Genomic DNA, 27,776 nt, shown 5'->3' with positions numbered 1-27,776 from the left:
AATACAAAACAGAACCCAGCTGACGACGCCTCACGTGGCCTGAACATTGAGACCTTTCTGAATTCAAGATGGCTGGCAGGACCAGAGTTTTTGGAGAAACCAGAAACACAATGGCCAAAGAATCCATAACTGGGCTCTATCCCTCAGGACAACCCCGAAGTAAGAATGTCACTGTAAATAGTGTGCGCGTGACAGAGGAGAGGTCAACTAGCAAGCTGATCGAGCACTATTCGACATGGAACAGCCTCAAGACGGCCTTTGCTTGGATGCTGGAGCTAAGAGGACTGCTGCTCCGATCAAGCCAGAACAGAAAGGTTTGAATTACCCGCTCGACCCAGCTCAAGCTGTCTGTCAAAACAGAAAGCCTGACTGTGGAGGACATGGGGGAAGCTGAGAAAGCAATTATCTGCTATGAGCAGAAGCAGCACCTTGAGATAGAGAGACAATATGCTAAAGGCTTCGGTAAGATGGACCCAGTCATGGACAAAAGCCTGCTTAGTATAGAAGGGCAGATAAGTAAAGGATCCATGCCTATGGAGCTGAAGAACCCCATGATACTGCCAAAAGATTCCCACATCTCCAAACTTATCCTACAACAGATTCATGAGCAGGTTGGTCATTGTGGGAGGGGCCATATGCTGTCCAGACTTAGCCAACGCTTTTGGATGCCCTGTGCCAATTCATTGGCAAGAAAGATCATCAAGAGCTGTGTCATGTAGGTGTATGCAAGCCAAAGCTGGAGAACAAAAGATGGCTGACCTTCCACAGGACCGTGTGACCCCAAAGTTTGTGGGTGCACAAGGGGAGCTAGCAGAGGCTCTAAAGGAACTGGATCACAAGAAGATCCAAAACACATTACGGAACATTGGAGTAAAATGGTCGTTCAATCCTCCCTCAGGAGCCTATCATGGAGCAGTATGGGAAAGGCTGATTCGGCAAGTGAAGAAGATTCTAGCATCAACCCTCAAGGAACAAGCACCAGATGACGAGGCGTTGCAAACAGCTCCGTGCGAGGTCGAGGCAATCATAAATGACAGGCCATTAACAATGGTGACCAACGACCACAACGACCTTGGTCCTCTCACTCCTAATCACCTGCTTCTACTGAGGTCAAAACCCATCATAACCCCCGGGCTATTCCAGAGAGGAGACCTGTACTCCAGGAGAAGGTGGAGGAAAGTGCAGCACATTGCCAACCTGGGTTAGGGAATATCTCCCATTGATGCAGGAAAGGAGCAAGTGGAATAACCATAGGAGAAATGTCACTCCTGGAGACCTGGTCGTCATCATGGATGCTCCAACAAACTCATGGTTAATGGGACGCGTGGTGAAGGCCCTGCCATGGACTAAAGGCCTAGTCCAAAGTGTCTTAGTTAAGACAACGACTAGCATTTTAGCCAGGCCCATCACCAAGCTCTGTCTGCTCATTTGGGTAGACTAAGCCTATGAAAAAAGCCTGATGTTGAGCTCCAACCTACATCTGTAACAAGTGGGCTGAGTGTCTGGAAGCAAGTTCAGGGAGAGAGTGTTTTATTAAATAAATTAAACAATAAACATGTACCACAAACAATGCACCGACATGAAAACAGAGTCAATAACACCTGAGGAAAGAACCAAGGGGACTGACAGATGATAATCAAGGAGGTGATGAAGTTCAGGTGAGTGTCATGAGGCGCAGGCGTGCGAGACGATGGTGACAGGTGTGCAGGATAATCAGCAGCCTGATGACCTAGAGGCCTGCAACCCAAGATGTCGGGCTCATGAACTATGGATTTTTCACCGACATGCACCCACATACAACCATACATCTAGGTCTATATAGGACCTTAGTTGTGAATTACAATTACACTCTGATGCAATATCATTTTTGTTGTTATGGGCTCTACCTGAAATATTTTAGGTAATCGATTATACATTTTGTGCATTTTACAATTAGGGGCCGGAATGGGGGAGCCAAAGAGCCAATTTGTATACAATAACCGGAGGATTATTAGTTGAATTATTAGTGCGAAGCCATTATTGGAGATTAATACCCCCCTTTGCGGCCGGCGCCCTCCTTATTGCACTTATAAGTTATTAGAATTAGAGGAATTTTAAGGAACATTTTCGTTTTCCCATCTTTTATATAAGAAGGTCTGTAAGTTTTATATGCTTGAACGAGGAAGCATCCTTTTGTTTGTAAACTTGCAATCCGAAGTGCCACTCTGCCATCATCTCTACGGACATGCAGTAAAGCCTGTGGTGGGTGTGTGTCCGAAATAGCCCCTCTCTCGACAGGGCAGTGGTCATATTTATTGGATGGAATTGAGAAAATATCCCATTACAGCTGTCATCAAGGCAAAGTGTGGCTACTTTTAAGAATCTCAAATACAAAATAGATTTTGATTTGTTTAACACTTGTGGTTACTACATGATTACATATGTGTTATTTCATAGTTATGATGTTTTTACATATGATTCCACAGGTGTGTCCAAATGTTTGACTGCTACTGTATATCCAGTGTGAACGGTATGGGTTAAGATACCAGGCAGACCCAGACCTAAATGATGCAGAAAACTGGTTTATTTCCCAGATTTACCCGTGCTTCATCATTGGAGCACATTAGCTCATTCCTGGGCATCAGTGCTCCCCAAGAGGCCCCCACTGCTTGTTTGATTGTAGCCTCACTGCTGGCTTGTGATGTGGGCCAGGCCTGAATGGAAGGATGGAGGGAGGAGGGGAGGGCGGTGAATCAGTTGCCCACAGCTGTGAAAATCTAAAAATCAGGCTGGACCCTGGTGCTGGGTTGGGAAGAGTGAGGGGAGGAGTCTCTCTCTCTCTTTCATTCTTGCTCTCTCTCTCTTGCTTTCTCTCTCCCTCTCTATCTGTTTGTGTGAGAGGGAGAGAGAATAGACACACAAACATGAAAGTATATACAGAGACACACACACACGTCCTCAGCAGCATCATCGCCTGGCTGGGTGGAGGATATAAAAGCCTGCACGGTCCCTACCCTGCTGTAGAGAGGCAGAACTCCCTTGCTGTTGGGCAATTGGGCAATGGAATGGAATAGCCTAAAGTAGATGTGTGTGTGTGTGTGTGAAACGCAAATATGCAACAAACAGAAAAAGTAAGACACAAGTACGGAACAGACATACCCACATTTCCCATGAGAATATCTGTCCTCCTCCATGGCATGCAGTGTGGGGACATTCCAGGGCTCATCTCATTTGTGTCCTTGCAGTGACTGCTGAGAGAGAGAGAGACTGCCTGCTGAGAGAGAAAAAGAGGGGGGGTGGGGGGGACAAGAGAGCCAGGGAATGAAAAAGGCGGCTGAGACCGAGACTGTATTTTGTGGCGAGGCACAAACACACTGATGATGCATGGGGGCAAGAGACCTGTTATTGCTCCAGCTGTTCCATTTGGATGAAGAATATGTTTCATGGGACGTGTGAATGGACTATAAAACAGGGAAACAGTCTTGGGTGTGAAAACATTGTGTTAACGAGGTCCACTTCCATTCATTCGCGGTAAAAAGGGCATTCTTATAACCTGCACCTCTCTAGATGGATGACTCTCCAGGAAGAACCTCTCACACTGTGCTGCCATTATTATTGTCATGATGAACAATGTAGTGCCAAAGCAGAACAACGCCCTCTGTGGGTCTGGAAGGTCCATGTAAAAATCCCCTTCATATGAATATATGACCTAATGGACCATGAAAACTATTTATTCCCAACTATTAACATTACATAAAGACGGTAGAATGTCCATCACTAAAATGTTTTGAGGGAACTTTCCCACATTCTTTTAATGAAGAATGAAGAGCATTTGATGAGTATGGTCTTAGATGCTTAATGAGTATGAACTGGACTGTGAATAGGTTGATGTGAAGCAGGATGAATTCTCGTACATCACCCTTCGTTCTAGACCAGGGTTTTAGTCATTAGGGCACACTGTAGCAAACCATTTAAAAATGAAAACAAGTGGTTCCTGTTGGTAGTCCCTCCCTGCTCCCTGTTTCAGTCTGTGTTCTTCCGTTTGGAGCCTAATTAACACGACCCTTGCTGCTTCGCATGACCAGCCCCTGTTGCTAAGCAGCCAGTTCAGGTCGAGGTATTTTAATGGCTAATACTAGATCACCCATATTCTAATTACATTTACATGGGCTGGAGAAGCGGCATCCACCGCTAAAATGATATCCTGCATATTCAATACATTGACTGAATGCGCACATGTAATGACTCCAATATGACATACATTCAGCATTCATGTTTGAAAGGATGGATGCAGCTGGGCCTGGGAGACCTTGAAATATAATGTATATAACAGTACATAAAAATCTCTTTCAGCTCTAGGGCATCATTGTAGTCGCTACGGTATGAAATGGTTAAAGCTCAATGTTTAATCTCTCTACCGTCATATCTAAGCCAATACGACACCAGTGTCGATGAAGATTCCCAAATCAACTTGATTAGATGTACACAACACACTCCCTGCCTCTCCTCATGACTGTCCTGCTGTTACCGAGAACCACTATACCGGATTTTTGACACGGCCATTAGCATTAGGGTAGTCAGATACATTTTTCGCCTAAACCTATCTCAAATTTAAGATGTCGGATTACAATGAGGCTACAGCTTCCATTAGGTGACCATTATACTTAGATACATTTGGACTGGATACGTTTGTAGGTGCAACAGTTTTGATTGAATTCACAATGTATTCAAAGTTTGTGTACATTTCTGCCCAATAAAATCCAAGGATGTGCTGCTACCTTTTCAGCTGAATCTCAGAGTTCTAAAACCAGTCAAGTAAATCAGTAGCAGCTAGCCAGTAGAAAGCCTGCAGCGCAAGCTAGCTAACACCAGTTGGATGAGAAGCAAAAGAAAATAGGTAGGTAGGTAGGTATATTCCGTAATGGAAGGTTTTCATATGGCTGAAGAAAGTCATCTGTGCAAACTGCTGACCTGGATGTAATCAGAGCACAGACAAAGAAGCTAGTGAACATCCTTGGCTACTATTATAGCCAGTTAACGTTAGATACACCAAACTTTGGGCATTTGGGGAAACTGCCACGCTGCTAATTATAATACATGCACACACCAGACAGACACATTGCTGTTAGAAGATCCAGAGCCAATTCTAGCCCTTACCTTATGCATTAATTCAGTTCACTCCCTCCTCTGTTATAATCCAAATTCACGCTGACTGATCAACACAGTGTCAGGTTACTTTTCAATGTGTTCCCGAAGTCTCTATCCACAAGTAAAAACTAGCATGGGTGCAAGATGCACACAAATTGCGTCTAGGTAAAACAACAACAACATCATAATGATCATTGCTTTCCTGCGTGATGTGTACATCTAAAAGAAAACGCCATGCTTGCTAACACATAAACGCCATGCTTTGCTAACACATAAACGCCATGCTTTGCTAACACATAAACGCCATGCTTTGCTAACACATAAACGCCATGCTTTGCTAACACATAAACGCCATGCTTTGCTAACACATAAACGCCATGCTTTGCTAACACATAAACGCCATGCTTTGCTAACACATAAACGCCATGCTTTGCTAACACATAAACGCCATGCTTGCTAACACATAAAGCTTAGAGAGGATCTCAAAACTAAGTTAAATACTGTTGAAGTAACATGGCTACAGGTTCATCTGCCTCACCTAAAGCCCATTCTTGTGGGAAGCTGCTATAGAACACCAAGCGCTTACAGTCAGTATCTGGATAACAATGCTTGATAATGGATGTGATATGAACAGAGAGGTATATTTTCTGGGTGATTTTAAATATTGACTTGCTTTCATTAAGATGCCCACTCATGAAAGAGCTTCAAACTGTAACCAGTGCCTGCAACCTGAATCAGGTTATCAGTCAACCTACCAGAGTAGTTGCAAACAGCACAGGAATGAAATCATCAACATATATTGATCACATCTTTACAAATGCTGCAAAAAAAAAAGCTAATGGTGCAGAAATTTGCTTGAAAGTAGTATCCAGATCCATCAGATGTAGTGATCACAATATAGTAGCCATATGTAGGAAAACCAAAGTTCCCAAGGCTGGGCCTAATATAGTGTATAAGAGGTCATACAATACGTTTTTAGAGATTCCTATGTTGTTGCGGTAAAGAATATTTGTTGGTCCGTGTTGTGTAATGAGGAGCAAACAGACACTGCACTTGACACATTTATAAAATTGCTTATTCCAGTTACTAATAAGCATGCACTCATTAAGAAAATGACTGTAAAAAATGTTAAATCCCCGTGGATTGATGAATTTTATGGTTGAGAGTGATGAGGCAAAAGGAATGGCAAATACATCTGGCTGCACAACCGATTGGCAAAAGTATTGCAATTTGAGAAATCATGTGACTAAACTGAATAAAAAGAAGAAGAAACTGCACTATCAAACAAAGATAAATTACATAAAGAATACACATGGATTTTGTATTGTAGATATGTGGTAGTGGTGGAGTAGGGGCCTGAGGGCACAAAGTGTGTTGTGAAACATATTAATGTATTGTAATGATTTTAACATTGTATAACTGCCTTAATTTTCCTGGACCCCAGGAAGAGTAACTGCTGCCTTGGCAGCAGCTAATGGGGATCCACTTTTAACACGTCAACTGTTTTAGACTTTTTTTAAACACGCAAATAAATAAACATTCAAACAGTACTGAGTGAATGAACAACAAAACATTTTGGAGTGAAAGCTGTCATCACCAGTGTCAAGTTGACATACATCTAACAGAGTTCTTAGTGAAACAGTCAGCGTCACCACCCTGGGATTTGAATGTCCTGGGTTTTCCTACCGGAGGGGACATTTTGACCATTCTCTTTTTTGAATGGACACACACACAGGGTGAGGCCTAAGGGGTTTTAATAAATGAGCATCCACCAGTGGGTCTTGCGGTGGGTATACAGAGATTACCAGTTTACAGAAGATTATAGAGTGCAGTGACGTGTCCTTTTGGTGGCAAATCTGACGGCCGAATGGTAAAGCACATCTAGCCGCTCGAGAGCACTCTTACCTGCCAATCTATAAATTACGTCTCCATAATCTAACATGGGTAGGATGGTCATCTGAATCAGGGTTAGTTTGGTAGCTAGGGTGAAAGAGGAGCGATTGCGATAGAGGAAATAAAGTCTAGATTTAACTTTAGCCTGCAACTTTGATATATGCTGAGAGAAGGACAATGTACCGTCTAGCCATACCCCCCAAGTACTTGTATGAGGTGACTACCTCAAGATCTAAACCCTCAGAGGTAGTAATCACACCTATGGGGAGAGGGGCCTTCTTCTTACCAAACCACAATACCATTGTTTTGGAAGTGTTCAGAACAAGGTTAAAAGGGCAGAGAAAGCTTTGATGTAGAGTGTTTAACACAAAATCCAGGGAGGGGCAGGCTGAGTATAAAACTGTATTATCTGCATATAAATGGATGAGAGAGCTTCCTACTGCCTGATCTATGTTGTTGATGTAAATTGAGAAGAGCGTGGGGCCTAGGATCGAGCCTTGGGGTACACCCTCGGTGAAAGGCAGTGGCTGAGACAGCAAATGTTCTGACTTTATCCACTGCACTCTTTGAGAGAGGTATTTAGCAAACCAGGCCAAAGACCCCCCCAGAGACACCAATACTCCTTAGCCGGCCCACAAGAATGGAATGGTCTACCGTATCAAAAGCTTTGGCCAAGTCAATAAAAATTGCAGCACAACATTGCTTAGAATCAAAGGTAATGAGGACCTTTAAAGTTGCAGTGACACATCCATGACCTGAGCAGGATCCAGATTGCATACCAGAGATAATACTATAGACATCAAGAAAGACAGTTGATTATTAACACTTTTTATAAACAGGGCAAAATAGAAATAGGCCTATAACAGAATCAGCTTGATCTCCCCCTTTAAATAATGGACGAACCGTGGATGCCTTCCAAGCAATGGGAACCTTCCCAGAGAGGAGAAACAGGTTAAAAAGGTCAGAGATAGGCTTAACGATTATAGGGGTAGCAACCTTAAAACCTCTTAAGGATCTGCCCCTTATTTTTCAATAATCGCCTAAAATGACATACCCAAATCTAACTGCCTGTAGCTCAGGCCCTGAAGCAAGGATATGCATCTTACTGGTACCATTTGAATGGAAACACGTTGAAATGTGAGAGGAATGTATGAGAATATAACACAATAGATTTGGTAAAAGATAATACAAAGAAAAATCCAACCCTTCTTTTATATTTTTTTGTACCATCATCTTTGAATTGCAAGAGAAAGGCCATAATGTATTATTCCAGCCAATGTGCAATTTAATGTTGGCCATTAGATGGCAGCAGTGTATACTGATCCAATGAACCATTGCATTTCTGTTCCAAATTTTGTATCAAGACTGCCCAAATGTAACTAATTTGTTTATTCATATCTTTTCATGTTCAAAAGTATTGTGCACTCTCCTCAAAAATAGCATGGTATTCTTTCACTGTAATAGCTTCTATGAATTGGACAGTGTAGTTATGTTCTGGTTTCTTACAACCTCATGCTCATCGGATTAGCCTACGTTAGCTCAACTGTCCCGTGGAAGGGACACCGATCCCGAATAAGTTTTAAAGAAGAAAGGTTCTAAACCATCTGACCCAGATGTTTTTTGGGGTCAAGTTTAAGGAGCTCCTTTAGCACCTCAGACTCAGTGACCGCCTGCGGGAAGAAACTTTGTTATAGGGTAGGGGGAAAAGAGGGAGTAGCATCAGGGCAAGTCTCATTAGAAGGGCTGCGAAAATGTCAAATAGGAATCCTGACTTAATAATGAAGTGGTGATTAAAAAGCTCAGCCATGTGCTTCTTGTCAGTAACAACCACATCATCAACTTTAACGAGCATGGGCAGCTGTGAGGAGGAGGGTTTATTCTCCAGGTCTTTAATAATTTTCCAGAACTTCTTGGGTGTCATGACTCTCCTGTGAGGATCCAAAAGATCAGGTTACAGTGGATCAGCTCTACAGAGCTCTCTCTCCCGCAGATGGGGAAAGGGATGGATGTGGGGTTTCTATGACACCTTACATCGACCGTAAACCATAGGCATCAGACGATTCCTTTTGTGGCCTAGTTTGGGTGATCGGAATGTCTTTGTGTCTTATGGAGGGAATTTGCCATGCAAAAACTTCAAGATCAAACAATGGACATTGAAACAATATTTCTAACATAAAGAATGTTGATGAGCGATGGAATATGGGAAATTAATGGCTATTTTGTGATGTCATTAAAATTATCAGAAATCTAAATGTTGTAAAAAATTATGATTAAATATGAAACTATTTTTTTAAAGATAGAAATGTGATTTTAGCCTTCTAAATAAGATAATGGCTTTTCATATGAACCTGGGCCCAGTCAGTAACCACGCCCACATGAGCACAGACATTGTGTCAATAGGACGGTACGCCCTCCAAGACCAGAGTGCTTAGAAGAAGTCGCTGAGAATTTAATTACAGACCAGAGAATGTGAGGATGTGGTCCACACGTTGAAATGGTTAAAACTACAAGACCAAAAAATGGTAAGACCCTCTGAAACTCTCGACGAGTCACAGTCTGCACAGTCTGTAATGTAGTCTAGAACAATCTGACCATAGACAAGAGGGAAGAACAGATGCCTCTCACCACTGTGTGGGACACCTGAAGTATCCATTTTAAAAGAACACTCCAAGACAAAGAAGGCTACAACTAAGAATTACATTGTGACCTCTGGTGGATAACCAGAGTCTTACATCGATCTACTCCCCATTGACCAGGCCTGGGAAAGGGCTGGCCCGGAGGCTGTATGCGGCCAGCGACCTGATTCAATACGGCCCGGGGAATCATGCTCAGATCACATAAAGAATTTGCCATAGTGAAGTTTAGAAAATAATATTTGTTATTGAAATTAAAAGACCAATGAATACTCACCTATGTGTAATGCTTGTGGGACATATATTATGAAGGCACATATAAATAACAACTGCACTAGGACAGACAGTGACTGACAGGCTGAGACACACGTCACAGTTCCAAATTGTAGCTAGCTAGAAATTACGCAAAACTGAGTTTTCAAAGATTTCAAAGAAAAGGAAAGTAGACAATGAATGTAGGGTGTTCCAGCAATAGTGGACATCAAAATATTCCTTTATTGAGGTATCAGAGAAAGCTGTGTGCTTAGTGTGAAAAGAGAGCATCGCTGTCTTGAAAGAATACAACTTGTCCCGACACTTCCAGACGAAATATGCAGAGAAATATAGGAATATGTCTTCAGAGCAAAGGGCAAGTGCATTGAAATAGTTGCATTCTCAGTTGCAAAAGCAGCAAGGACTTTTCACAAAACTGCATTCAGCAAACGATGGAATTGTGAGAGCTAGCTATGTACTGTCCCACAAAATTGCTAAACATAGCAAGCCATTCGCTGAGGGTAAATTCATAAAATAATGTTTAATTGATTCTGTTTGAAAATGTTTCCTTGTCAAGACGAACAGTGACACGGCGTGTTGAGGACGTCGCAGAGAATATGAAACAACAGTTGAACGGCAAGGTACAGGATTTCACCTATTTCTCCTTGACCCTGGTTGAGAGCAGTGATGCATGTGACACAGCACAGTTGTTGATATTCTTACGCGGCATAACCCCAGACTGAAATTACAGAGGAGCTTGCTTCAGCGCAATGAATGAAGAGCACATACCACAGGGAAATATTTATTGGACGAGGTTAATAAGTGTGTGGCAAAGCTAGGACTGAGTTTTGAAAATGTATCCAGTGTAACCACTGATGGATGCTCAAACTTAACAGGAAAAAACATTGTCCTTTAGAAAAAGATACAAGATGAAGTAGCCGAGCTGAACCCAGATCAGAAATTGATTTTCCCACATTGCATTATTCATCAGGAGATGCTCTGTAAATGTGTTCTGAAAATGAGCCATGTTGTGGATACAGTCGTCACTAAAGTGGTAAACTTCATAACAGCAAAATCTTTAAACCACAGGCAGTTTGTCTCGCTGTTGGAAGAGACAGAATCAGGTCACGCAGATCTCCCCTACCACACAAACGTGAGATGGCTGAGTTTGAGGAAGATGCTTAAAAGTGTGTGGGACCTGTCGGAGATTGCTGAATTTTTGCAAATGAAAGGAAAATATGTGGATTTCCTGCAAGATAAAGAATGGTTGGCTGATTTTGCCTTCACCGTGGACATCATGGCCCTCATTAATTAACTGAATTACAAACTACAAAGCAAGGGCATTTTTGCACATCAGATTTACAGCCTTGTCAAAGCCTTCAAGGGAAATTACTCCTCCTGACCTGCCAAGTAGAAGCCAACAATCTCACCCACCTTCCGACACAACTAGTCTGTTCCCTATCAGATGACCAACGGGAGAAGTATACCTCGCTGCTGCGTGCTTTGAAAGGTGAGTTTTCTCATCGTTTTGAGGATTTCAAAATGTTGGAAAATTACATGCTGTTGGTTTCCTCTCCTTTCAGGTTCAATGTGGATAACGCTCCCATTGACCTGCAACTTGAGCTTATTGATCGTCAGTCTGATGCAGTGATTGGAGAACTATTCAACACAGTGACACTGACGAGGTTCTATGCATCTCTCAATGAACAAAATTGTCCAATTATTATGAGTCAAGCTCAGAAGATGTTTGTACTGTTTGGGTCAACCTATGTATGTGAACAGACATTTTCAGTGATTAAATATAACAACTCAAGGCACGGATCATCTCTTACTGACTCTCACCTCTCAGCAATCCTGCACAGAGCGACATCAGAAACTATACCTGACTTCACTGCTCTAGTCAATGCCCATCAGAGACTTCACTCCTCACTGATTGAGTAGTTTAAATGTAATGTTGAGCTTTCACACTTTCTTGTGTTTTTGTGCAGACCCGTTAATAAGAGTTCTGTCCGTGGTGCTGAATTCACAGTGTACTTTTCCCTCCGTGTAGTTCATTGCATGTTTAATAATGAAAATGCCCACCAAAAGGAGAACGTGGATGTGGATTATTTCTGTTCATGTTTAAATAAAGTCAAAAAAGTAGCATATCTGGACGTGATTTACAGTGTCAACAAAGTCATACACATTATGTATAATCCTGTAATATGATTCTGGCTATATACAAATATGTTTTGATATGACCCTCCATGGAAAATAATTGCCCAGGCCTGAAGTAGATGGTCTGAATACTTATGTAAATCTGATATTTAAGTTTTGTATTTTTAAAACATCTTCAAAAATGTTTAAAAAAATATATATATATTTCCTTTGACATTATGGGGTATTGTGTGTAGATTGATGAAGGAAAAACAACAATTTAGGCTGTCACGTAACAAAATGACGAACACTTCAAAGCAGAGAGGAGCTTTTGATTTGTCAGGATTAGAGAAAGGCAACCCCTAACTGACATGATCAAATGTACTTTACACCATCATCTCTAGTGGAGGTTGAAAGGCAGAGCAGTAGGTAAGAGGCAAGGGGCAATCACATCTCTCATATTTACACTACTGAAATGGGTACAATGTTTTCAAACACATGAATTTACCAGGAACACATTCAATCCAGTGTCAGGTGTAAATGGACTGTCTTTAGAGCTTTTTGAGAATCACGACGAAACAAAAGGCAGGTCCTTGTGAGCCACATGCAGAGATTGCCTGTTGGTATATTTTCTTTGTTGACTTGTCAAATATGTTTACCACACAGACAAATTGAAGTTGTGACATCAGGGACCCACTATATTACCCAAGGGCCTTTTGTATTCTGAGGTCTCACCACTGTGAAAAGCTTTCCATCGATTGGCAACAAACTAGCAGAGAGGATTTAGTACTCAGGAGAAACACAGCACAAGCCATTTCCCTGGATTGAATATTCAAACAGTTCTTTTTTGTTTAGGGGCAGATCGAAATTCACTGGGGGACTGGTGGCCCAAAATAGGGGAGGGTTGTCCAACTTTTTTTTTCCTTTGGGGAGGGTTCTGTGATTTTCTGGGGGGCACAGGGAAGGGTTGTGCGCTTTTTCCCTGGTTTACATTTGCTCTTCTGCTCGTATTTTCCCTACAAAAATGTCTTGACTTACATTTGATATCACCCTTATAAAGTTTTGACACGATTGTGGTATGGTGTGGCTATCATTACGCTTTAGTTACTGCAGGCCTTTGATATGAAGGCAGTACGCCCCGGCGTAAAACAGTTTCAGGTCTACCATAGTTATTCACATTAATATAATGTTATAACAAACTACCCTCTTTCTGTACGTCTGTATCTGTATAGCAGATGCTGTAGCCATCTGACATAAAGTAATTATTGTCGGTGTCATGGCAAGCCACTGGCATATATCTATCTCTCTGGGGCTAGGCCAAAGCTTCTCTTCCTTTTATATTGGCTTTATTCACAATATATACAAAAATAGGTGGACAGTCAGCACAATAACTGTTCGTTGGGAGCTTGATGAAAATGGGTTTCAATGGCCGAACAGCCACCCACAAGCATAATATCACCATGCGCAATGCCAAGCATTGGCTGGAGTGGTGTCAATCTCGCTGCCATTGGACCCTGGAGCAGTGGAATCGCGTTCTCTGGAGTGATGAATCACCCTTCACCATCTGGGAGTCTGATGGACAATTCTGGGTTTGGTGGATGCCAGAAGAACGCTACTGTAAGGGTCCTGTGTTTAGCTGGCGTAGAGTGTCAGGCGCAGGACAGAAAATATGAGTAATCAACGTATTTTTACTCAAAATGAGAAATGTATAAAGTATCATACGAGCACACAATTACGGACTGAAAATACAATAAACAATCACTCACAAACAAACATGGGGAACAAAGGGTTACATAATAAACAGGTAATTGGGTGAGTGAAACCAGGTGTGTAAGACTAAGACCAAACAAATGGAAAATGAAAAGTGGATCGGCGGTGGCGAGAAGGCCGGTGACGTCGACCGCCGAACGCCGCCCGAACAAGGATAGGGACCAACTTCGGCGGAAGTCGTGACAGCTACCTGCCCCAATGCATAGTGCCAACTGTAAAGTTGGAGGCACATCATGGTTCACCAGCAGTCCCAAACATCTAAAGAATAAGCTACGAGTCAAACAAGCTTGTAAAAATTGCACTTAAACTCCCCCCTTATACTCATCTGGAGGTTGAGCATTTTTTCGTCTCTCTCTCTGTAATGTGTCTGTATCTAATGTCAACCCCAATATTGAAGTGCCTGAAGTCGGGAAAGCTTTGTTTATTGGTTGTGTGGCACAGAAACCAGTTGGTGGAAAATTTGTTGCATGTATTTTATACAATTATAAATATGTCATAACATTTTAGTAAATCTGATTTCCCCCTAACTGATCATTGGCTGTAGCCAGCTCTGATCATAGTGTAGTGAAACATGTAGGGAGAGTGAGCTCATGTTTGGTGGTCGGTGAACCTTCAACTTTATGGCCCGTAGCCCTGCGTGGCACCGACTGCGCAACAAAAGCATGCTGAAGTGGCAAAACACAGTCTCTCTACACTTATTGCTATTTGTAGTTGTAAATATTATTATGAGTTCATTCTATGAGGAGGGAGGGTGTTCAATTTATTTTACAGTACACCCCCCCTCCCCCTAAAAAAAAGTTGAAAATATTTTTTAGGGGGAGGGGGAGGTGCATTTTTCTTATGACACCTTGAGTTGGACCAGCCCCCCCCCCCCCCCCCCCCCAGTAAAGTTAATTCTGTCCCTTATCATCTCTAAAAAGCCCTTGTGTTGCACCGGGCTATAGGCAAACATATACATTGGATGACAATATGAATTAAAGGAAACATTTGATGCACTGTAGGCCTCTATTGAAATCCAATGGAGTCAACTGTCAAGACATATCGCCTCAACACGGAATGACTCTCATTAGTTGATAACACAACCAAGAGTTAACCTCGAATAACCACAGTGTGTTTGTTTTATCGATTTGCAGGAGTGTGTGCATGCATCCGTCCTTGCATGTTTGTGCATGTGCATGTATTTGTGTGCAAGGATGCCTGCATCTTTACCTGTGTGTGTGTGTGTGTGTGTGTGTGTGTGTGTGTGTGTGTGTGTGTGTGTTTGTCCCAGCATCCCACTCAGCATTATATGTGTGGTCCCTGTCACATTAGCATTATTGATATGTGTGCTGTGTGCAGCATTACAGAGAATGAAGTGGCTGACTAACTTAAGCTGTCAGTGCTCTAATTAAAACAACTCTCTCTCAGGCTGATGTAGGAGCAATGGAAAGCTGCTAATTAAATACCGAAATGCCACTTTCTGGACTTAAGGATTTCTTTAAGGTTAACAGTGTCAAAACATGTTTTTTAAAATCCGGTTTGGAAGTGTTGGGTTCTAACTTGAAGTATTGAAATATCCTTATTCATGTTACCATATTAGAACTGGCTGTATGCAAATCTACTGAGTGAGAAGGTTTACATTTTGTCAGAACATGTTATTGTCAAATCTCATGCATCCTATGGAGAGAGGCAAAGAGTAACAGTCTGGTTTCAGTCACTGATAAGGTCAGATAGCTGCAGATTAGGGAGGAGTGAGGAATGTGGTCAGGTCAGATGAAGTGAGAAGAAACAGTCCTATGACATACACACATAGGAGGCAGTGTCATGACAACACCCATGAGAGGAACCACTTAAGTTCCTGCCTAGCAACAGAAATGTATCAGCTGTCTAGGAGTTGACTCCGCACAGTAGAGGCTATATGTACTTGTGTTAACATGTCTTTGTCTTTCAGCTGTTGGGCCCAGTGGGTGAAGACATTTGGTTTGAGCCTTTACCTAGCATTCCGTTTGAGTTTTTACTTTGTCAGAACCTAACAGAAGGATTTGTATTGAACCACTTTTATGAAACAAACACCTCGCAGTGTGAGATTAATTAATTTAGTCTTTCCCCAAAAAATTATTAATGATGACATCGTTTGCGGCAACACGTTTAGGGCCACCATCGCTCCCCTACCGTCTGAAGTTTTCCTGCTTCAAACCAAACCCTTGTTTGTCAATCTTCTTCTGGCTCTCACCTTGTAGCCCTTGTGAGCCCTGTAGTCACACTCTCCCTCAGAGTTTCTCTGAGTGAAGGGGACTCTTGCCACTCTCAGGGTCTTCGGAGCTGGTCTGTGCCACAGGGAGGGGATTTCCTATTTGTTGCATCAATGGTTCGGGCTGAACTGAGAGAAGAGGAGGAGGAAAGGAGAGGAGAAGAGCAGAGGAGGGGAGGACAGGGGCCCTCCAGGACTAGCAGTGTCCCTGACCTTCAGGAACTTTATTGGCTTTCACAAATGGCTCTGCAGGGTGTCGTCTCCAGCAAGCCTCAGCCACTACTGGCCCGATGCCACCTCCACCACCACCACTAACCCCTTTAATGATTACAGCTATAGGCCCGGTTTGTCATATCTGAAGCGGAGCTGAGACCATTATAATGTGGACGCAGCACTTTTCTGTGCATCTTGCAGACATTGAGCAAATACAGAACCTTGCTGTATAAATGTTATTGTTGGAATAAAATATTGGGTTTGGGAACCTAGAAGTCCGGACAGATCTAGGAATAATTGTCCTATGCTGCAGTAAAAAGCTGTCAGTTCTCTCTCACCAGGGAGTTTAGCTGGACACAAAATTTTCACTTCACTTCAAATTAAATACCGAAAGGCCACTTTCTAGACTTAAGGATTTCTTTAAGGTTAACAGTGTCAAAACAGTTTTTTTTAAATCCTGTTTAGAAGTCCCTCTTTCCTTAACATGTTGTGGTGGAAATTCAACACCAGGACACATTAAGTAAATAATAAATGAATCACTATTTTGTATCAGTTAACTGGAGAGGTTACAACAAACACACATACAAAGTAAAAGTCTGCTACCAGCTCCGCCAGGGTGGTCCCTTCAGTCCTCTTATTTACTGCTACGCCAAAAACCTACATAGGCATGGTTCATAGTGTTTGTTCCTACAGGTGACTGGCTGTTATCGTGCAGGCTACTTTTCCCAAGAAACTGAGTAATGTCTCCTATCTTAACTTCAAGAACATATATATAACGTATATCTGGCCAAATACACTCACTATGAAAAATATGATGTTGAAACGGCTGATTAGATTAAAAGTGTAAATCTGAGGCTTGGCGCAGGGGTCTAAGGCACTGCATCGCAGAGCTAGAGGCATCCCTACAGATCCTGCTTTGATCCCAGGCTGTGTAGCAGCCGGCCGCGACTGGGAGATCCATGAGGCGAATTAGGGGAGGGTTTGGTCGGCCGGGATGTCCTTGTCCTATCGCGCTCTAGCGACTCTTTGTGGCGGGCCGGACGCCTGCACGCCAACTACGATCTCCAGCTGTACGGTGTATTCTCCAACACATTGGTGTGGCTGGCTTCCGGGTTAAGCAAGCAGTGTGTCAAGAAGCAGTGCGGATTGGCGGTGTTGTGTTTCACATGGCTCTCGACCTTTTTCCTCTCCTGAGTCTGTATGGGAGTTGCAGCGATTGGATATCACGAAATTGTAAAGGGGGTAGAATTTTTTTTTGTAAATCTGGAAACTAACTGGCCTGTCAGCCTTGTGGGATTTAAGGACTGTAATGAGCTCAGCTGCCACAGTCGGGTTCAGATGAGTTGGAAGAATGGAAAAACACACGATAGTTGATACAGGAGTTCCTCAAACACACAAAGCCAGCGTGCCAGACACCTTTCCCTATGTCCCTGCCATCAAATGTAAAGCGGGTTATGGAGACAAGACGGGGCCTCCTCCACCTCCCCGCCATAACACACATGCACTCAGACTGTAGCTGGCTGGGGAAATACCTGTTTACTAAAGTAGGGCATAGATGGCAACTGTGTGGTGGATGGGGGAGGGGGAATAACAAATGGAAAATGCATCATGGTAGTGCAGAATACTGTACCCTGCAGTGTTACATAGCTACATGGGTTGATGTTGTGTGTGTCATACTCATGTGGGTGTTGTCTCAAGAGATATTGTGCCTGTATGTATGCACAGTTGAAGTCGGAAGTTTACATACACTTAGGTTGGAGTCATTAAAACTTGTTTTTCAGCCACTCCACAAATTTCTTGTTAACAAACTATAGTTTTGGCAAGTTGGTTAGGACATCTACTTTGTGCATCACACAAGTCATTTTTCAAAAAATTGTTTACAGACAGATTATTTCACATATAATTCACTGTATCACAATTCCAGTGGGTCAGAAGTTTACATACACTTGGTGACAAGTTGACTGTGCCTTTTAACAGCTTGGAAAATTCCAGAAAATTATTTCATGGCTTTAGAAGCTTCTGATGGGCTAATTGACATAATTTGAGTCAATTGGAGGTGTACCTGTCGTGGTATTTCAAGGCCTACCTTCAAACTCAATGCCTCTTTGCTTGACATCATGGGAAAATCAAAAGAAAACAAGCCAAAAAACTGTAGACCTCCACAAGTCTGGTTCATCCTTCGGAGTAATTTCCAAATGCCTGAAGGTACCACGTTCATCTGTACAAATAATAGTATGCAAGTATAAACACCATGGGACCACGCAGCCATCATACCGCTCAGGAAGGAGACACGTTCTGTCTCCTAGAGATTAATGTACTTTGGTGCGAAAAGTGCAAATCAATCCCAGAACAACAGCAAAGGACATTGTGAAGATGCTGGAGGAAACAAGTACAAAAGTATCTATATTCACAGTAAAACAAGTCCTATATTGACATAACCTGAATGGCCGCTCAGCAAGGAAGAAGCCACTGCTCCAAAACCACCATAAAAAAGCCAGACTATGGTTTGCAACTGCACATGGGGACAAAGATCGTACTTTTTGGAGAAATGTTCTCTGGTCTAATGAAACAAAAATAGAACTGTTTGGCCATAATGACCATCGTTATGTTTGGAGGAAAAAGGGGGAGGCTTGCAAGCCGAAGAACACCCTCCCAACTGTGAAGCACGGTGGTGGTAGCTTCATGTTGTGGGGGTGCTTTGCTGCAGGAGGGACTGGTGCACTTCACAAAACAGATGGCATCATGAGGTAGGAAAATGATGTGGATATATTGAAACAACATCAAAACATGTCAGGAAGTTAAAGCTTGTTCGCAAATGGGTCTTCCAAATGGACAATGACCCCAAGCATACTTCCAAAGTTGTGGCAAAATGGCTTAAGGACAACAAAGTCAAGATATTGGAGTGGCCATCACAAAGCTATGACCTCAATCACATAGAACATTTGTGGACAGAACTGAAAAAGCATGTGTGAGCAAGAAGGCCTACAAACCTGACTCAGTTACACCAGCTCTGTCAGGAGTAATGGGCCAAAATTCACCCAACTTATTGTGGGAAGCTTGTGGAAGGCTACCCAAAACGTTTGACCCAAGTTAAATCATTTAAAGGCAATGCTACCAAATACTAATTGAGTGTATGTAAATTCCTGACCCACTGGGAATGTGATGAAAGAAATAAAAAATGAAATAAATCATTCTCTCTACTATTACTCTGACATTTCACATTCTTTGTCACGGCTGGCTGAAGGACTGAACCAAGGTGCAGCATGGTAAGCGTACATTTTTTCTTTATTCAAAAATGACGCAGACAAAACGAAGAACAAAAAACCAAACCGTGAAGCTTTGGGCCATGTGCCCTGAACAAAGACAAAGTTCACTTCTCACAAAACAGGTGGGAGAAAAGGGTACCTAAGTAGGGTTCTCAATCAGAGACAATGATAGACAGCTGTCCCTGATTGAGAACCATACCAGGCCAAGACATAGAAAAAAGAACATAGACTACCCACCCCAACTCACACCCTGACCAACCTAACACAAAGACATAAAAAGAAACTGAGGTCAGAACGTGACATTCTTAAAATTAAGTGGTGATCCTAACTGACCTAAGACAGGGAAGTTTTACTAGGTTTAAATGTCAGGAATTGTGAAAAACTGAGTTTAAATGTATTTGGCTAAGGTGTATGTAAACTTCCGACTTCAACTGTATGTATGATTGCATGCATGTGTATAAGTAGGTAGCCTACATGCACACTGTACACTAGAGATTTGACCACTTCATTGTACTACAGTATGACCTTCCTGATGAAAATAAATATTGCATGATATTACATGCATGACAGAGTGCATGCCTGTATACTACTGAAATTTGTCCTGCCCTGGGGAATCTCCAGAATTATACCATAGTTGAGACAAAATCATAAAATATTACCTTCCTTCTCTGGAATGTGGAATAGCGTTCGCAACTAGTTCGGTTTACATTTTGAGGTATATCCAGTGTGAACGGTATGGGTTAAAATACCAGGCAGACCCAGACTTAACTAATGCAGAAAACTGATTTATTTCCCAGATTTACCTGTGCTTCATTATTGGAGCACATTAGCTCATTCCTGGGCATCAGTGCTCCCCAAGAGGCCCTCACTGCAGGAGCATGTTTGATTGCAGCCTCACAGCTGGCTTTTGATGTGGGACAGGCCTGAATGGAAGGATGGAGGGAGGAGGGGAGGGTGGCGAATCAGTTGCCCCCAGCTGTGACAATCTAAAAACTCAGGCTGGACCCTGGTGCTGGGTTGGGAAGAGAGAGGGGAGGAGTCTCTCTCTCTCCTTCTCTGTTTGCGTGCGCGCGTGTGTGCATGAGTGTGAGTGTGAGTGTGTGAGAGAGAGAGAGAGAATAGACATACACACATGCCCACATGTCCTCAGCAGCATCATCACTTGCCTGGCTTGGTGGAGGATATAAAAGCCTGCACGGCCCCTACCCTGCTATAAAGAGGAAGGACTCCCTTGCTGTTGAGCAATTGGGCAATGGAATGGAATAGCCTAAAGTAGATGTGTGTGTGTGTGTGCGTGTGTGTTGAAAAACGCAAATATGCAACAAAAAACAAAAGTAAGAGACACAAGTACGGAACAGACATACCAACATTTCCCATGTATCTGTCATCCTTCATGGCATGCAGTGTGGGGACATTCCAGGGCTCATCTCATTTGTGTCCTTGCAGTGACTGCTGAGAGAGAGAGAGAGAGAGAGAGAGAGAGAGAGAGAGAGAGAGAGAGAGAGAGAGAGAGAGAGAGAGAGAGAGTCTGAGACTGCTGAGAGGAAAATATGGAGGGGGGAGAGAACAAGAGAGCCAGGGAATGAAAAAAGCGGCCGAGACTGTATTTTGTGTTGAGGCACAAACACACTGATGATGCATGGGGGGGGGGGCAAGAGACCTGTTATTGCCGTTATTGCTCCAGCTGTTCCATTTGGATGAAGAATATGTTTCATGGGACGTGTGAATGGACTATAAAACATGGAAACAGTCTTGGGTGTGAAAACATTGTGTTAACGAGGTCCACTTCCATTCATTCGGGGTAAAAAGGGCATTCTTATAACCTGCACCTCTCTAGATGGATGACTCTCCAGGAAGAACCTCTCACACTGTGCTGCCATTATTATTGTCATAATGAAAGATGTAGTGCCAAGGCAGAACAACGCCCTCTGTGGGTCTGGATGGCCCATGTAAAAATCACCTTCATATGAATAAATTACTTAATGGGCAATGAAAACTATTTACTCCCAACTATTATCTCCCAACATAACAATAAGATGGTCAAATGTTCATCACTAAAATATTTTGAGGGAGCTTTTCCACAATTATTTTTATGTTTTATTGGAAAATGAATAGCATTTGATGAGTATGGTCTTAGATGCTTATTGAGTATGAACTGGACTGTGAATAGGTTGATGTGAAGCAGGATGAATTCTCATACATCACCCTTTGTTCTAGACCAGGGTTTTAGTCATTAGGGCACACTTTGGCAAACCATTTAAAATGTAAACAAGTGGTTCCTGTTGGACAAGTCCAGATAGTCACTCCCTGCTCCCTGTTTCAGTCTGTTGCCTTCCGTTTGGTGCCTAATGAACACAACTCTGGCTGATTCACATGACCAGCCCCCGTTGCTATGCAGCCAGTTCAGGTAAAGCTATTTTACTGGGTGACACTAGATCACCCATATTCTAATTACATTTACATGGGCTGGAGAAGCGGCATCCACCACTGAAATGATAACCTGCATATTCAATACATTGACTGAGTGTGCACATGTTGTCACAACTTGATTTGTTTCACCTGTCCTTGTGATTGTCTCAACCCCCCTTCCCCATTATCCCCTGTGTATTTATACCTGTGTTCTCTGTTTGTCTGGTGCCAGTTCGTTGTGTTTCGTCAAGCCTACCAGCGTTTTTCCTTCTGTTCCTGTCTCATGATTATTTCTGTTTTCTAGTTTCCCCGGTTTTGACCTTTTCTGCCTTCCCTGACCCTCAGCCAGCCTGCCTGCCATCCTGTACCTTTGCCCCACCTATCTGGTCTACTGACCTCTGATGAACCTGAGCCTGCCTGCCGTCCTGTATCGTTGCCCCACCTATCTGGATTACTGACCCCTGCCTGCCCTTGACCTGTCTTTTTCCTGCCCCTGTTGGATTAATAAGATGTTGTTTTTAACGTTGTCTGCAACTGGGTCTTACATGAAACGTGATACATGTAATGACATACATTCAGCATTCATGTTTGAAAGGATGGATGCAGCTGGGCCTGGGGGACCTTGAAATATATAACAGTACATCAAATTCTCTTTCAGCTCTAGGCATCACTATAGTCGCTATAGTACGGATTGGTTGAAGCTCAATGTTAAATACCATCATATCTCAGCCAATATGACACCAATGTCGATGAGAATTAGCAAATCAACTTGGAGGTACATAACACACTCCCCACCTCTTGTCATGATAGTGCCGACATTACCGAGAACCACTAAGGTGTTTTCTTTTTGACGAGGTCATTAGCATTAGGGTCGCCCAAATTATTTTCTGTCCAAACCTAGCAAAAATGTAGACGTCGGATTAAAACGAAGCAACAGTGTCCATAACGTGACCATTAGACTGGATGCGTTTCATTTGGATGGGTTTTTATTGAACGTATGACTCTCACGTGTACATTTCTGCCCAATAAAAAACAAGAATGTGCTGCTACCTTTTCAGATGAATCTCAAAGTTCTAAAACCACTTGAGCAACTCGGTTGCTGCTCAACGCCAGTTGGATGAGAAGCAAAATAAAATAACTAGCCAGCTAGCTAGGTAGATATATTTCGCTATGGAAGGTTTTCATATGGCTGAAGACAGTCATCTGTGCAAACTGCTGACCTGCACACTTGTGCGTAATCAGAGCACAAACAAATAAGCTAGCGAACATCCTTGGCTGCTATTATAGCCAGTTAACGTTAGATACACCAAACTTTGGGAATTTGGGGAATCTGCCACACTGCTAATTATAATACATGCACACACCAGACAGACACATTGCTGTTAGAAGATCCAGAGCAAATTCTAGCCCTTACCTTATGCATTAATTCAGTTCACTCACTCCTCTGTCAATTACATTTTCTTCTTGTCATTATAATCCAAATGTATGCTGAACTATTGACACTGTGTCAAGTTGCTTTTCAATGTGTTCCTGAAAACCAGAAGTCTCTATCCACAAGTAAAACGTAGCAGGGGTGCAAGTTGCACACGAAGCATCCAGGTAAAACTACAACAACATCATAATGATCATTGCTTTCTTGCGTGACGTGCGTATATTTTCTGGTTGAATTAAATATTGACTGGCTTTCATTAAGCTGCTCACTCAAGAAAACGTGTAAACTGTAACCAGTGCCTGTAACCTGGTTCAGGTTATCAGTCAACCTACCAGGGAAGTTACAAACAGCACAGGAATGAAACCATCATCATGTATTGATCACATCTTGACTAATACTGCAGAAATTAGCTTGAGAGCAGTATCCAGTTCCATCGGATGTAGTGATCACAATATAGTAGCCATATCTAGGAAAATCAAAGTTCCAAAGGCTGGGCCCAGTATAGTGTATAAGAGGTCATACAATACGTTTTTAGAGATTCCTATGTTGTTGCTGTAAAGAATATTTGTTGGTCCGTGATGTGTAATGAGGAGCAAACAGACACTGCACTTGACACATTTATAAAATTGCTTATTCCAGTTACTAATAAGCATGCACTCATTAAGAAAATGACTGTGAAAACTATTAAACTCTTGTGGATTGATGGGGAATTGAAAAAATGTTATGGTTTTGAGGAGTGACGCAAAAGGAATGGCAAATAAGTCTGGCTGCACACTGATGCAAGCAGTAAAATGTTATCTTAAAAACAGATACAAATACACCTTATGGAACAGCAGGGACTGTGAAGAAACACACATCTGTGAATGTATTGTAATGTTTTTACAATTGTAGAGTAACTGCTGCCTTGGCAGCAGCTAATGGGGATCCATTTTTAACACGTCAACTGTTTTAGACTTTTTTTTTGAATGAACAACAAAAACCTTTTGGAGTGAAAGCTGTCATCACCAGACTCTATTTAAATAGAGAGTGTCAAGTTGACATACCTCTAACAGAGTTCGTAGAGGAACAGCTTGTGTCACCACCCTGGGATTTGAAGATCCCTGGTTTTCCTACCGGAGGGGACATTTTGACCATTCTCTTTTGTGTATAGTGTTAGCAATTGGATATGTAGATGGGTGAGCCGGTCAAGGATCGATTCAGACTAAGTGGTAAATTTTATGACAAGTAAACAGTTTATTCAGAGTGAAAATATGTAGTACAGCGTAATTACGGCTCTTCCGTTAGTTCGTGTTGGAACAGCAGGCAGAGAGCGCGTAAACAGTCAGCACAGCCCTTATATGGTCACAGAAAGTAGGTTGACTCTAGGAAGATCGGATCTCCGGATTGGTTCAGCTGGTTGTAGTCTGTAGTCTTCCGCCATTGGCTCAGTTGTCTGTCCGTCATCGTAGAATCTTCTTCGGGCACACAGTGTTCGGTTAAAAGGGAGATTATGTGTGTAATGTGGGAGCTATCCTGTAGGGGACCCCACAGGCTTTACTGTGAAAATACGTTGCTATGTGTTATCTCAGTTATAACAATGCAATAGCCATGTATTTAGCAATAGATTGGTCTCCTGCATAATAGCAATTCTTTACAAAAGACACACACACACTGGCGTGCACACGCACGGTGTGTGCTTATTTTCATTTATTATGTGTACCTTAAAAGAGCCTTTGGGTTCGTTGGGTACTAGTGCGGGCGTCTTGCTACTACGGAGGAAAGAAATGTGGAAGTGTTTTAATGATACATCTTTCCTACCATGGGCGATGAAGTAACATGCTTTTCCAAGCAAAAGTAACGGACTCTAACTGCGTTGTTGTAGCATGTGTCAATACTGATAGGACCGAAAGAAAGTGCTGCTCTCAGATTTAACTAGGCAAGTCAGTTAAGAACAAATTCTTATTTTTAATGACAGCCTAGGAACAGTGGGTTAACTGCCTTGTTCTGTCATGTATTGTCATTATGTCTTGTTCCTGTTCTTTCTCTTCACTCCGTCTCCCTCTGCTGGTCGTATTAGGTTACCTTCTCTTCCTTTCCTTCCCCCAGCTGTTCCTCATCTTCTCTAACTACCTTGTTCACCCTTTTCCCACCTGTTCCTTTTTTCCCTCTGATTAGGTCTCTATTTCTCTCTCTGTTCCTGCTTCTGTCTTTGTCAGATTCTCGTTTGAGTTTCTCATGCCAGAACCAAACTATCGTCTCGTTTGCTTCACCCTTGTCCCGTCCTGTCGGAATCTGCCTGTTCATCTGATGCTACGTGTGATCAGGTACCTCTGTCCTCTACAACCCGCGCCTACCCAGAGAGACCAGCATTCTGTCGCCGCTAACCCTGCTATTCTCCTCTGCTGCTAAGAAGGGGACTCTTCTGTAAATATCAGAGGACTTTATGATTTATTTGTCGCCCTCTCTGCGGGTTGTCTATTTTGCCATTCTATACATCTTAAGAGGATCTATGTCTTCCCTGTGTTTTGACATTAAAGGACTCTGTTTTTGTTAAACCGCTTTTGGGTCCTCACTCACCTGCATAACATGTTCAGGGGCAGAGCAACCGTTTTTTTTTTACCTCATTAGCTCAGGGATTTGATCTTGCAACATTTCAGTTACAAGTCCAACACTCTAACCACTAGGCTACCTGCCACCTCCAATGTACACTTTCTCCATTCAAATATTTCTTTAACATTGGAATTGACGACGGATCAGCTACGAGAGATATTACAACTTATGGCTGCAAATATTGAGGCTGCTTATTCTGATCACCTATTTGGCATATCATTGTGCACGTTAGGCTACACATCAGAGAGTCTTCCACAGTCTTCCACAAGCACTAGGCAGGGTAGCCTAGTGGTTGCAAGTTCAAATCCCCGAGCTGACAAGGTACAAATCTGTCGTTCTGCCCCTGAACAGGCAGTTCCTAGGCCGCCATTGAAAATAAGAATTTGTTCTTAACTGACATGCCTAGTAAAATAAAGGTAAAAAATTAAATAAGTTGGGTGAATTTTGGCCCATTCCTCCTGACAGAGCTGGTGTAACTGAGTCAGGTTTCTAGGCCTCCTTGCTCGCACACACTTTTTCAGTTCTGCCCACAAATGTTCTATAGGATTGAGGTCAGGGCTTTGTGGTGGTCACTCTAATATCTTGACTTTGTTGTCCTTAAGCCATTTTGCCACAACTTTGGAAGTATGCTTGGGATCATTGTCCACTTGGAAGGCCCATTCGCGACCAAGCTTAAACTTCCAAGCTATACCATGATGCTGCCACCCCCATGCTTCACAGATGGGATGGTGTTCTTCAGCTTGCAAGCTTCCCCCTTTTTCCTCCAAACATAACAATGGTCATAATGGCCAAAATGTTATATTTTTGTTTCATCAGACCAGAGGACATTTCTTCAAAAAGTACAATCTTTGTGTCCATGTGCAGTTGCAAACTGTAGTCTGGCTTTTTTTATGGCGGTTTTGGAGCAGTGGCTTCCTCCTTGCTGAGCGGCCTTTCAGGTTATGTCGATATAGGACTCGTATTACTGTGGATATAGATTCTTTTGTACCTGTTTCCTCCAGCATCTTCACAAGGTCCTTTGCTGTTGTTCTGGGATTGATTTGCACTTTTCGCACCAAAGTACGTTCATCTCTAGGAGACAGAACGCGTCTCCTCCCTGAGCGGTATGACGGCTACGTGGTCCCATGGTGTTTATACTTGCATACTATTGTTTGTACAGATGAACATGGTATCTTCAGGCATTTGAAAATTGCTCCCAAGGATGAACCAGACTTGTGGAGGTCTACAAATAATTTTCTGAGGTCCTGGCTGATTTCTTTTGATTTTCCCATGATGTCAAACAAAGAGGCACTGAATTTGAAGGTAGGCCTTGAAATACATCCACAGGTACACCTCCAATTGACTCAAATTATGTCAATTAGACTATCAGAAGCTTCTAAAGCCATGACATAATTTTCTGGAATTTTTCAAGCTGTTTAAAGGCACAGTCAACTTAGTGTATGTAAACTTCTGACCCTCAGGAATTGTGATACAGTTAATTATAAGTGAAATAATCTGTCTGTAAACAATTGTTGGAAAAAATGACTACAAGAAATTTGTGGAGTGGTTGAAAAACGAGTTTTAATGACTCCAACCTATGTGTATTTAAACTTGACTTCAGCTATACATATACACACATATATATATATATATATACTATATATATATATATATATATATACTGTACAGTGGCAAGAAAACGTATGTGAACCCTTTAGAATTACCTGGAATTCTGCATAAATTTGATCTGATCTTCATCTAAGTCACAACAATAGACAAACAGAGTGTGCTTAAACTAATAACACACAAATAATTGTTTTTTTCTTGTCTATATTGAATACATAATT

General features: G+C 42.3%; 1 pseudogene; it reads left to right on the top strand.

The window, feature by feature from the left end:
• Window positions 1-380: 380 nt before the first annotated feature.
• Window positions 381-16,356, top strand: LOC135564005 (general transcription factor II-I repeat domain-containing protein 2B-like; annotated as a pseudogene).
• The last annotated feature ends 11,420 nt before the right edge of the window (window positions 16,357-27,776 follow it).

This window comes from Oncorhynchus nerka, linkage group LG23 (genome assembly GCF_034236695.1).
Source record: "Oncorhynchus nerka isolate Pitt River linkage group LG23, Oner_Uvic_2.0, whole genome shotgun sequence".
Classification (NCBI taxonomy): Eukaryota; Metazoa; Chordata; class Actinopteri; order Salmoniformes; family Salmonidae; genus Oncorhynchus; species Oncorhynchus nerka.
This window is presented reverse-complemented; position numbering and strand designations above follow the sequence as displayed.